Source organism: Pholcus phalangioides, unplaced genomic scaffold (genome assembly GCF_987345545.1).
Source record: "Pholcus phalangioides strain wild (caught in Gottingen) unplaced genomic scaffold, Ppha-v1.0 ptg000016l_1, whole genome shotgun sequence".
In the NCBI taxonomy this organism is placed as follows: domain Eukaryota; kingdom Metazoa; phylum Arthropoda; class Arachnida; order Araneae; family Pholcidae; genus Pholcus; species Pholcus phalangioides.
Window position 1 is genome coordinate 5963189 of NW_028301609.1, and position 12888 is coordinate 5976076.

Consider the following 12888-nt stretch of genomic DNA (forward strand, 5'->3'; position numbering starts at 1 on the left):
GTAAATTATATTATGACTCTATCATGTGATTAATTATGGTCATAATAAACATATTAATCTCACATATTTGTCAAACATATACGTTTTTTTTGGTGAATTATATTTTGACTTGCTATTCCCATCATTTTCCGCAATCGGCAATTTTACATGCCTTTGAAAAATTTTCTTTGGCTGTAATTGGTTACTTGCGCTGGACAATTTTTTTCAGCTGTAACTGGTAACTTTACTTGCATTTGACAATCTTTCTTTGTCGATATCCCGTATTTTTTATGAAGGAAACATGGTCAGCCTTGGTATTTATTATGATGTGCATAAACCTTTTAAAAAATTTAAACTTCTCTACCGGGCCGGAGGCTGTTCACCCCCTGGTTGATGAATGATCAAATGAAAAATCATTATGTTTCACGGAGGTGTACGAAATCACTGAGAGTTATAGGATGTCGGTGAAAGACTGCACAAATGTCTTCGATCAGATAAGTTAATGGGGTAGGAAAACCAACTATCTTTAGGGCAGTCTACACTCAATCTCAAGCTCCCATGACCCGATTCCAAAAATTTCACAGAAAATAGCTAAAAACTTCTCCGACATTCATAAAATTTATCCCGACTATAGATTAGCATCGTTAGCCATTAGGGACTCTATCAGAAGGGGTTCAACCACAATTTCAATGAGGAGGTTCTTCATAGCAAAGAGGAGAGATCAAACAGAAACCATTTATTTAAAATACACGCAAGAGGAAAAATCTGATTGGGGGAGAGGGGGGTGATGATGATTATGAGGAAGAAGATGTGGCATTATATTAAAATCGAACAAAGTCAGAGTCGTACTTTGAAACTGGGGGGCGTCAACAGCCCGAAACGGTGTTAAAGGCATCAAAAGTCAGGATGACTGACAACTTGGCGTTCTGGTGAATCTGCTGCTCGAAAAAGGAGGGGCCAAGATTAAGATCCCGTGAAGAAGACACACACTCACCACTCATGATTAAAGGCGAAGAAAAAGAGTTGCGTCCCGTGTCCCTTCTCTCACGTATAAAAGGAGCAATGGAGTCATCAAAGAGATCCGGAAGTAATAAATAAAGGAAGGTATTTAACGGGCCCGGGAAAAGGGGGGTTCGAGAGTATGGAAAAGGCGTTAGTCCAAACTTGAAAGAACGACAGGATTCTTGCCCACGCCTTTCCCGACGCCACCCCACCGCATCAGGCATTATGCAAATTTCGCGTGAGGACTATGAACATTTTCCCAAAGAAGGTATGAAGGAGCCGCTATTAGAACACGAGCCAACTCCCATCGCCAACGCACACACACACAAAAGAGAGAGAGAGAAGGAACCTCTTCTCGTGTTCTTCTGGAAAACTTGTTCCAAGTAAAATCCAAATTTAGGGAGAGGATGGAGGATGAGGGCCATTAATCCTTTAAAACTGCAATAATTCACTCACTCCTTCTCTTCCTCCAATGTCTTGATTTCTTTTGAGTTTCAGTGATAAGGGGGGGGGGGAAGTCGCGATATATATGTCAATGTATACTTTGATATATCGCCTACAAGCATTGGGCGATAACCGGTAAATTTGCAAAAATTAAGATCTGGGGGGCCCCCTAGATCGAGGATGAACTTCATGAATGAAGAAAATAGGCGGCCTGATTGATTAAACGATAATTACCAGTCAACGATTCACAACGAGACAAACTTCTGATGGGTTATCCGCTTGCGAAGGATTTAATTTTCTTTATAGAGCCAGGATAAAACCACCGTCTCAATGCCATTTGTAATTCAAAATTATTCGGAGATTCATCTGAAGAGCCAATTTTAGTCTTTTGAGCATTTTTGAAACCTCTTTGGATACCTAATGAGCAGTTTGGAGGGACAAGGTTCAATACACTCCCGATAAAGGACAAGGTACTAGAATATGTTAATATTGCTAGAAGCTAATTATATATTAGACTTCGATCATGTGTATGGCCATCATTACGCTTTTTTTCTTGAATTTTGCCCCTATCGTAGGGTTCCGAATAAAATCTACTCGAAAATTTCACTGACTTTTCCTGACAAAAATTCGAAAATTTTCTTGATCAAAACTAAAAAAATTCCCTGATTTTTCCTGATCGAAACTCAAAAATTTCCTTGACTTTTCTTGATCAAAAAATTCCTGAAGAAAGAAATATAATTGTTAATTTTAACCTTTCAATGGTTTTTAGGTTTCAGTTTCTTACCCCTCCACAAAATTTTCCCTGATTTTTAATAAATATTTCCATGTGTTTCTCTGACTTTCCCCGACTATATTCCGTTTCTCTGATTTTGCACGTCACTAGAAACCCTGTACTATCAGCATTGGCTCCCATATACACACACACAATGCTTTTCTTGGTTATTTCAATGGACTCTCACATATTCTATTATCCTAGGTCTGCAGCAAAACATGGAAGAAAACACCATCCATAATTACACGAACACTGTCTATGACTTTATAGGAAGAACTGAGCAGTCATATTATAACATTATTTACCTCAGAGCTAGCACGGGATGTTACCCGACTAGGAGGGTCAAGGTTTTCCGGAGGTCAAGTGATCAAAGCCGAGATATCTTGACGAAACACACCGCAACTTCCCGATTTTTCGATAGGTCGATCCTATTTGTTGCTTCTGTTTTAACGGCAATTGCCGAGTATTTAAAGATCAGGATCTCGAAAACGCGCGTAATTTTCTCACCTTACCGACCGAGAGCAGTATATGCTACATCCCCTAATGATAATATCAGCCCCCCATACTCTTGCGCGGGGCCTGCACTGTCTCAGAAAATCCCCGAAAAGCGAAGTTTCTTCACATTTGAATTTTTTTTTGTTTATCACACCTCTCTGAGGGCCTTTAAACACGTGTCATGGTTTCCCCTTACCTCGACTCTCACCCGTAGTCCCTCTAGAATAGCGTAGGACTGCAATGAGGAACATGTGGCTCCAGGTTGAGGATACACCGCTAGTACATAACCGTATATGCACCTTGAACTTATTCCTCTGGGTAATTCCTAACGAATCGGAATGTGTGTTTTCAGTATGTGTGGCTCCTAATGCATTTGTTGTCGGAGTCACGCTTGTTTTACCCACGGCCTTCTTGACGGCACCGCCATCTGTCTCCCATTTTTTGAAGTGAAGATAGTATGTGCTTGAATTTTTCATGTTATGTGAGTATCGCGTGTTGAAGGACTGCCTGCTCTCTGCGGAGAAACTTTTACAAAGGGAGGTCGAGGTTGAGGAATACTGCTATATTCTACCCACGGCCTTCTTCGGTCCATTACAGTTCTCCCCCTTCTAGGAGGCGATGCATCCTACTTTGAAAAACACTGATTCGAATCGTGATTGTGCGTATCACGATTAACATAAGCCATCCTAGAGAACAAACACAGTGGAACCTCCATAACAAACACTCTCCGTTCGAGGACACCTCCAGTTCATCCTCTGACATAAGTGTCCGTTAACTGACACTTTTTAAGTCTGTCAAACAGGGCCTCAATGTATTTCGTTACACATTAACGAACACGTCCCGTTTTCGGACAAAACTTTCTGTCAAAACATGTTGTCCGTTATCGACAGGTTTCACTGTAGTAAAATTATAGGTACTCAATGACAACAGAAATCGCATGAGGACATGAAATCGGGGAATCACCGAATTAATTCTTCTCTAACCCCGGGTAGTAGAGATCTATCGAGCCGACCAATACAAGTTTCTATTTCTATTACCCAAAAAAACACACCAGAAAGAAAAACTTCGAAACATTAGCCAATCACACACGGGAACCCGAAGATAAATGCATTCCCCAGCATCTATTCGAACTCAAAATGATTCAAACAACACAAAACACACACAGACAAACCTGTACCATCTCCCTTCTCACAATAACGGCGATTACAACGAAGTAGACTATGGCACGCATATGAATATGCAATCATGTATCCGTTGGCGAATACGCAAACAAGCAAGAAACACCATCATCGTCGCCTCCAGCTAATTTCATCCTCGGTGCATCTCACCCACGAGGTATCCGCGAAGGGGTCCCCCCGAGATCGCGTGTCTCCTACCGAACAATAATAAAAATATATAAATAAATAAAAACAGAGAGAAAATGTCAATTTCTTTTCTTATTTAATATTAATTTCACGAGTTATTACCTGACCAATCACGCGTGTAGGTTTTTCTTAAAGACAAAGCGGCTTCCGGTCTCATAGACAATTTTTATACAAGGAAAAACAAAACCAAGAAGGCGAGGGAGAGAAGAAATACGTATAATATATTTTAGATTTGGCCGAACTTCCTGCATCATTTGCATTCATCCAACGTACCAAGAGCCACAGATAATAACGGTAAAAATGAAACAGAAAAAGAGAGAGAGAGAGAGAGAGAGAGACGGTCTTACTAACCCGTTTTCTCTTCTCTATCGGCCCAAACGAGAATTATTTTTATTTTAGAGTTCCTGACTCGGTTTTCACAAGCACTTGCGCGCCCGGCCGTTTTTTTAAAAAAAAAACAAACTTATTTTCCAACGGGACAAAAGGAAACGACATCTTGGGCGTTATTTTAAAATAAGAATAAATAATAACAATAAAAAACAACCAAAATTCAAGAATATATTGTTTTTTTTGCTTGATTTTTTTCCGATGTAAGTCTGGCAATAATTTTTACGCTCGCCCAGGAAGTGTATGAGCTGTGAGAGAGATATGGGCGTAGGCGCATACACAATACGGATTTTTTTTTTTAATTTTTTTTTTTTTTTTTTTTTAAATGCATGTATATGGTTTGTTTATGGTTGCACTTGCCGCTGCCTGCATTGCAGATGCAAGTTCCGCAGCAAGAACTTCTGTTTTACGATTGTGTTTTAGTTTGTGGTAGAGAGAGGGGAATCCAATGGAGTTGGATAAAGTGGAACGAGACTTCATTGGTCAGATTTTTGAAAACGTTTCTTATGAGAAGTTTGTAGTTTTTTTTTTTTTTTTGAAAAATTCTTTAGCGTGAATGTAGATGTGGAACTTAAGGAGCTTGAGAGGATCTCGAATAGAACTCGATGGACAAAAAGGGACTTGAGAAGATTAGATAGAACTCGATAGACCGAAAGAGACTTCAAAGGATTGGACGGAACTTGAAGGACCGAAAAGGGCTTTGAAGGAGAGAAAGGAACTTAGAGCGATTCAATAGAACTTGAAAGCAGTAGCGTCTTGACGGATAGGCCAACAGCACTTTGAGTCAAACAGCGACCCTCAATAATTATCTATCTTATCGACTTTCATCCCTTCTGAATTTTCCACAATTCTGAAATGATTATCTGAACATATATCAAGCATTCATAAGAAACAAACTGCACGTTAGGTTCACAACATGTACACAGACACATGTCAACATGTATCAATTTGTTAGAAGTGGCATAGTGGAATAGGGACGAGGTGCACACGTGTATGGTTTAGTAGTAACCTGAACCTTCATAGCACAGGTGCGTATACAATACAATTTTTCCCCCTTTTTAAATGCATATATCATTTGTTCATCGTTGCAATTGCCGCTGCCTGCATTGCAGAAACAAGTTCCGCAGCAAGAACTTCTGTTTTTACGATTGTGTTTTAGTTTGTGGTAGAGAGAGGGGAATCCAATGGAGTTGGATAAAATGGAACGGGACTTCATTGGTCAGATTTGAAAACGTTGTTTATGAGAAATTTTTAGTCTTTGGTTCCTTTTTTTCCTTTTGAAAATTTCTTAAACGTGAATGTAGATGTGGAACTTGAAGGAACGAAAGAACTTGAGAGGATTGGATAGAACTCGATGGACCGAAAGGGTCTTGGAAGGAGCGGAAGGAACTTGACGATCCAATGAACAATGAGGCAATATGTTGTTAACGGATAGGGCAAGAGCAATCCTGTATCAAACAAGGGCCGCCTCATTAACTATTGAAGACTTTCGTCAATTCTGAATTTTTCACAATTCTAAACTTTCGATCATTTGGAAGTTATTTTTTCTTCAATTCTGAGAACTTTCACGATTCTGAAATCATCTCTATCTTAAATTTTGATTTTTTAATAATTTTGAAATTATATCTCACACCTGATTCCGATTTCTCATTAATTCTGAAAATTTTCAAGAATTTTATATATTTTTTTAAAATTATGTATGCTTTTGGGGGATGATGACCCGCCCTCCAATATTTTATAAATTATGGCTTTGGAGGCTCCCAAAAATCTTCGGGCTTTGGGCCCCGAAAGTAATTAAGACGGCTTTTTTTAAGAACGATAAAAAGGGACTAGAAGGGATTTTGTAGAACTTGAAAGAATAAAATGGACTTTTGCGGACTCAATGGAATTTGAAGGAATGAAAAGAACTTTGCGGATTCATTGGAACTTGAGAGAATGAAAGGGATCTTCTGCGGCTTCAATGGAACCCAAGGATTGAAAGGGACTTGGGATAATTCAATAGACGATTGATTGGAAGTATTTGGTGAATTTTAAAGTATCGAAAGGAAATGATTCAGAACTCGATGGAATTTCAAAGATTGAAAGGAGACGCGCAGCTTTAAATTCGGCAAATGAAGTGGCATCTCTACCTTCGAATGCTAGTACCGCATTTGCAAATTCTGAATAAAATATTATCTTGTGATATTGGACGCTTCTTTCGTCATTCGATCGCTCGGGGAAATTGTCTGGTGTCTGGTTGTCCTCTCATATGAATCAATACCAAGCAAAGCATCGCGACCCTTCCCCCTCCTCTCCCCGAGGGCTGCGAACCAGGTCTTTTCCAGTCGTGATCTGGGTCGAGACCAGGTTAAACACACATACATGGAGTGTTTCCACGAAATGATAACAGATCAGGCAAGTAAGATATTTCACGCAGACAAGTCGATCTTTCTCTCTCTCGTGCATTCGTGTCAGTCAATCATCATAATGCAATATTCATAACGCGCTGACTCATTATTGAAAGGTATGCACACTCTGCAATTACATTATATGGTGAAATGAGAGGGGGGAACTGCGCCAGCGTTGAAATGAATGAGTAATGAAGGAAAAAGAAAGGGGACAAATTAAATCGAACTCAATTAATGGGTATCGTTAATGATCTCCGTGAAACCGACATTGATGAAATCATTTTATATTGATATTTTAGAAGTGCGAGATGCGATTTATATCGTGCGTAGGGATTGTTCTTCGTAGGTTCGGGCCCCTGGGTAAATATGAATTTAGTTGGGAGGAGGCCCTACAAATACAGGGTTCTTTGAAGGAGAAGTATAAGCAGGGAAAAGGGACATGTGAGCCCGTGTTTGAAATACAAAAGGGCAGCTAGTTTTGGGGCCCTCAAAAATTTTCCGGGACCCAACGCACGTGGCCGTTTGTCCATGCGAGAAACAGGCCCTGATCGTGCATATATGTATATACATGTATATCCTGAAATGTTCACAGTTGGGAAAAAAAAAATTATTCTGGCAACATATTTGTGGGACAGGACTCAAAACTTATTCAGGAAGCTATCCCATTGTTTGTAAAAAATGTTATTCACAGGTCGCTGCGATTTTATGCAAACAACAGGACAGCTTCCTAAATAAAGTTTGCGGCCTGTCCAATAAATTCTGCTGCCAGAGCAGTAGCACTTTTTTTTTCTTTCAACGTTAAGGATTTGACTCATGTTGCGAAATTTACCTCATTTGCCTAAAATACTAATCGATTTTAACGGATAACGATGTTTAAAAGAAAAACATTAAAAGTAATCAATGAACAATAATGCAGTATGTTACAATAATGCTTTGCTAACAATAAAAGCTTGTCAATGATTTCTCTTGACAAAAATGGATTTTATAGGTAGACAGATGTAACAATGTTTTTCATGATATGTTCTTGCATGAATGCTTCCATAACAATGCTTTTCATAACAATGCTTTTCATAACAATGCTTTTCCTAACAATGCTTTTCATAGCAATGCTTTTCCTAACAATGCTTTTCATAACAATGCTTTTCCTACAATGCTTTTCATGACTAGGCTTTTTGCAACAATGCTTTTCATGACTAGGCTTTTTGCAACAATGCTTTTCATGACTAGGCTTTTTGCAACAATGCTTTTCATAACTATGCTTTTCATGACTATGCTTTTGCAGCAATGCTTTACATGACTATACTTTTGCAGCAATGCTTTTCATGACTATGCTCCTGCAACAAGGGATTTTTCTAGCTATATGCACTTACATCAATGGATTTCATAGCCATGCTTTTGTGATAATGGATTTTTCTAGCTATGCTGTTGCCACAATATATTTCATAACTATGCTCTTGCAACAAGGCATTTTCTAGCTATGCTTCATCAGTTTCTGTTGGCTATAATAGTTTTTTTTTTTCATTAGCTCTGTCGGCAATATCTTCTTTCAGCAGTGCTATCGGTAGCAACGGATTCTCGAGCTGTACTTTAGAAAGCGATATCTTTTATTTCAGCAATGTTTTTGGCAACAATGTTTCCCAGCAGTGCTTTTGCAACAACGTTTTTTTCCAACAATGCTCTCAAACAAAAAATAAAGGGTGTTATAGTCAGTGCCGTCTTAAGGCATGGACCTACCCGGGCACGGCCCGGGAGCCTCAAGCGAAGAGAGGCCTTACAAAAATGAGATCTGGTTGAAATTTTCGAGAATTTGTTTGGTAGGGCCTCAGAAAAATCAATTGGCCCGGGGCCCATGATACTCTCAAGACGGCCCTGGTTATAGTAGATTCAGAAGACCTTTACTGAGAGGGACGGTGAGAAATTCTGGCCTTGGGCTCACACACCCACCAAAGATCCTAGCCTGGGTGACCAGCTCTAAGATGTGGGGGGAGGGGCATGCAGACAGATAACTTGAATTGGGGTAGGGAAATCTGGACAGAAACCCTGTATAAAGCACACCAGACGAACAAACATCTCCAAAATTTTAGGTACATAATTCATTACTTTCAATTACATCCAAAAGCTCCCCCCACCCTTCTGACAATATTCAATCATGATTTATTAGTGTTCATTAGGCTCATTAGTGTTCTGGTGACTATTGCCGTCATTAACTATGCTTAGGATCCAGAAGAACGAGAATCGTTAACTATGTGACTCGTAACAGACAAACAAGACAGAAAGAAAGGGTCGACTGAACATGCGGTACTAGTAAACGGTGCTTGATTCTCAAGTACTCATACACCCAAGTGAAGTATTTCCCAAGTCAATATTTTGCATATACATATATATAAATAAATATGTATATGACTGATGGTTAAACAAAGGGTCTGGCGGAAGGAAATCTCCGAAAACTACTTCCCAAAGAACAAAGACGCCCTTTTTTTCAAGAGTGTGAATTTGACTACTTACTTACCTCAACTGAAGAAAAAAAAGCATTCGCTACGATCATATTGAAATGGAAGAGAAAAACCGCTTGAGACACGTGTTAAAGCATTTTCCTTCTCTTAAAAAAAGGCGGCATTCATTTCAGTGGCGTAACTGATGTTATAAGTATCGAGAGAAGAAAACAACTTTGAAAATATTTTTTCTTTTCTCCTATTTTTTTTTTTTTCAATTAACCGCATGGTTGACTCTTTGAGTATGTGTTTATCCAGCAAATACAGTCGGACCTCCAATATAACGAATTTTTTTAATCCCACACCCGATTTCACAATTTGACGAATGAACATTTCGGGTGCAACTGTATTTCTCTGTTTTTCGCGGTATCAGTGTATTTAGAAGTTTATAAAAAGAAAAACGTGTATATATATACAATGCGGTGGTTCTCTCAACCACCCCCGGTGGTTCTAGGATATTCCAATGGGACCACTGGTGGAATTCAAGTGAAAGGGAGGGGCTCTTACGGGTTGCTAGGGGCCACAGAGAACTTTAAAAAAAAATCAACTGTGAAGACCTAAAGCTATTGAATGAAATTATGGTGGGAAAAATGTGACTGATTTCAGAATCGAATAGAGCTGCCCATAAAACCTGGGTCCGTCTGGGCATAACCCGGGAGCCTCATATCTATAGGACGCCTACACGACAGGATCTGATACTAAGATCTTAGCTGAAAGTAAAAGCTTACATGTTCACATATCTTCACGCGAAGTATGGAGGATGAGGATCCAAACTTATTTTTTATAAATCATGAAATTATTTCCCCCTTTTCATTCATTGTTTTTTGATCTTCAAATTGTTTCTCCCATTTATTTGTTTAATTTTTCTTTTGCCAGTCCGCAAATTTCATTCCTCCTATTTATTTATTTTTACCTTGCCAGTCCACCAATTTTATTCCCCCTATTTATTTTTTTTTGCCAGTCCGCAAATTTTATTCCTCCTATTTATTTTTTGCCAGTCCGCAAAAAGTTCCTCCTATTTATTTATTTTTACCAGACCGCCGATTTTATCCCTCCTATTTATTTATTTTTTTGCCAGTCCGCAAATTTCATTCCTCCTATTTATTTTTTGCCAGTCCGCAAATTTCATTCCTCCTATTTATTTATTTTTACTAGTCCGCCGATTTTATTCCTCCTATTTATTTATTTTTTGCCAGTCCGCAAATTTTATTCCTCCTATTCATTTATTTTTTGCCAGTCGCAAGTTATTTCTAAAATTTCCTTTTGTGCTGACGCAAATTATTTCTAAAGTTTTTTTTTTTGCTGATACGCAAATTATTTCTAATTTTTTTTTTTTATTTTGCTGATACAAAAATTATTTCCACAATTAATTTATTTTTGGCAAATTCTTTCTTTTTTTTCTTTACTTCTTGCCGGTCCACAGATTGTTTTTCCAACATTTTTTCTAATTCTTTTCGGTCAGCGCAACTGTCCAACTTCTTTCACCGGTCCGCAGCCGTGAATAGGTTGATGAACTCTGCGCTAATACGTTTTCAGGCATCCCTGTGCTATTCCACAAGCACTTCCCAAGAAAGTTTTTGTTGAATATAAGCAGTGTCGGGAGATTGAAAGAGTCAAATCAAATATAGGCACTTCGTCAACACGACCTTGATTCCGTTATGCACGGAAACACTAACATTGCTAAGAAGAAAAAAGACTAAATTTCGCTTACGATGGGCAAGAAAAAACTTCCCAGGGAGCAAAAACACTTTAAGAGAAGCCTGAAACGCCGCGGAAGTGGCGCCCTATCGTTTCTTCCCCAAGACTAATATAATAAGAGCTCCTAGAACTAATCAAACTGGTCAATTGATTAGCAAAGAGACGTTACCAAGGAACCGAATATGAATCGATCAGGAACTCGTTCGTACCGAACGTTCATTTACGATGTTCACGTCGATCCGGACTTGGAAACCGATTCATTAAACGAGAGAGGAGTTAACCCATCATTTTGCATTGGAAACTAAATACCGAAATGTGTTTACAGTTAGTTATTCGCATAATTTGTTCCACTGCCTTCGATAATGATCGTGGTGGCGCTAATTGATTGGAAACAAGTTATATAATTGGGTTATTACGAGAGGAGAACAGAAACGTCGTCGTTCCTTCAGAGCGACTTTTCACCTTTCGAACAGGTAAATAAATGTGGTCGGGACAAAAATCTCTCGTTCTCCAGAAGAGAGATTCTCGTCCAAAACAATCAGAATCCATAGATTGGACTCCATTGTACTGAACAATAAAAACAAATATTCGAATGAGACTATTCTTGTGAATTTTGCGAAAACGACGATAGGAAAATTTACCGACAGCAAAGCGGTTCGTCTTGAAAGAGTGATTGAGTAAATGTGAGCGAGTGAGTGACCGTATGAATGACCACTGAGTACCCGGGTGAAGAGTGATCGAGTGAGTAAGCGATTGAGTGACGGGGTGAGCTACAAAGTGAGCGAGTGAACGTATGAGTGTGAGTGTGACTTACACATTCGCTCATCTCTTCACTCACTTGCTCACAAGCTCGCTCATTCATTGTCACTCAATCACTCATTCACTCATTCAACTACTCACTTGATCATTCACCAATTCCCTCACTTACTCACTCACGCATTTATTAGCTCACCTGCTCACTAACTCGCTCATTTGCTCATCAGCTCACTCACTAACTCTCGGACTCACTTGGTCACTTATTCGCCTACTCAAACACTCTTTCACTACGTCACCACTTTGTCGACGAATTGTTTGTTGGTGAATTTTCTTTTCGATAAAATTGCGTGGCGATGAATTGTTGTCGGTAAATTGTTGGAGATGAATTGTTTATGAATTGTTAGCGATGAATTGTTGATAAATTGTTGTCAATAAATTTTTCGGCGATGAGTTTTCCGCACACGAGAAACGACATGACGTACCTATCAATAGATTCAACTCTATTGTTACGGAGCAATCACACCGAAATAAAATTATTCGAATAAGATTATCCTTGTGAATTGCTCGGGGGGAGGGGGGGGGGGAGAGAGAGAGAGAATCCCTCTGTTATATCTCTCCCATTTATTACCGCATGGTTATTAAGTACACCTTACCACGATTGAACGCGCGTCCTTAATGTTATCAGAAGCAACGAAACAATCCTGCCGGAACTACGAGAGGAACACAACTCATCTCTCGCCGATGATCATAATAATCATACAAAAGAATTGCCTCGCGGCGACCCATTGTATTCAGAACCTAAGGCTTCCGTGATCTCGTGTGTGTGGCCCCGAAGGCGGGATTTAAAAAAAATAAATAAATACCAAAAGCCTATGGGAGAGCTTATATAGAGCTCGTCAAGTGAGATTTGCTGGCCCAGTGCAAGTAGGCCACTGTTATAAAAGCCTTTGGTTACGTTTATTACGCTTCCTGGTCAGCTGAGCAGTCACTCAGTCAGTGCTTCACTCGCAACTCCCTCCCTCCCCCTCTCTTTTCCATCACTAGCAGCAGCCCCGTAGAATAACAGAATTGTCGCGGGCAGGGGGTGGGGAAGTGTTGCATTCAGAAGTTGC

General features: G+C 39.4%; 1 protein-coding gene across 1 annotated transcript in view; it reads right to left on the reverse strand.

Moving 5' to 3' along the window:
- Hr3 (nuclear hormone receptor 3 ROR-beta) overlaps positions 1 to 12888 on the reverse strand; it is a 122361-nt gene that overhangs the window by 21962 nt on the left and 87511 nt on the right. The window lies entirely within an intron of this gene.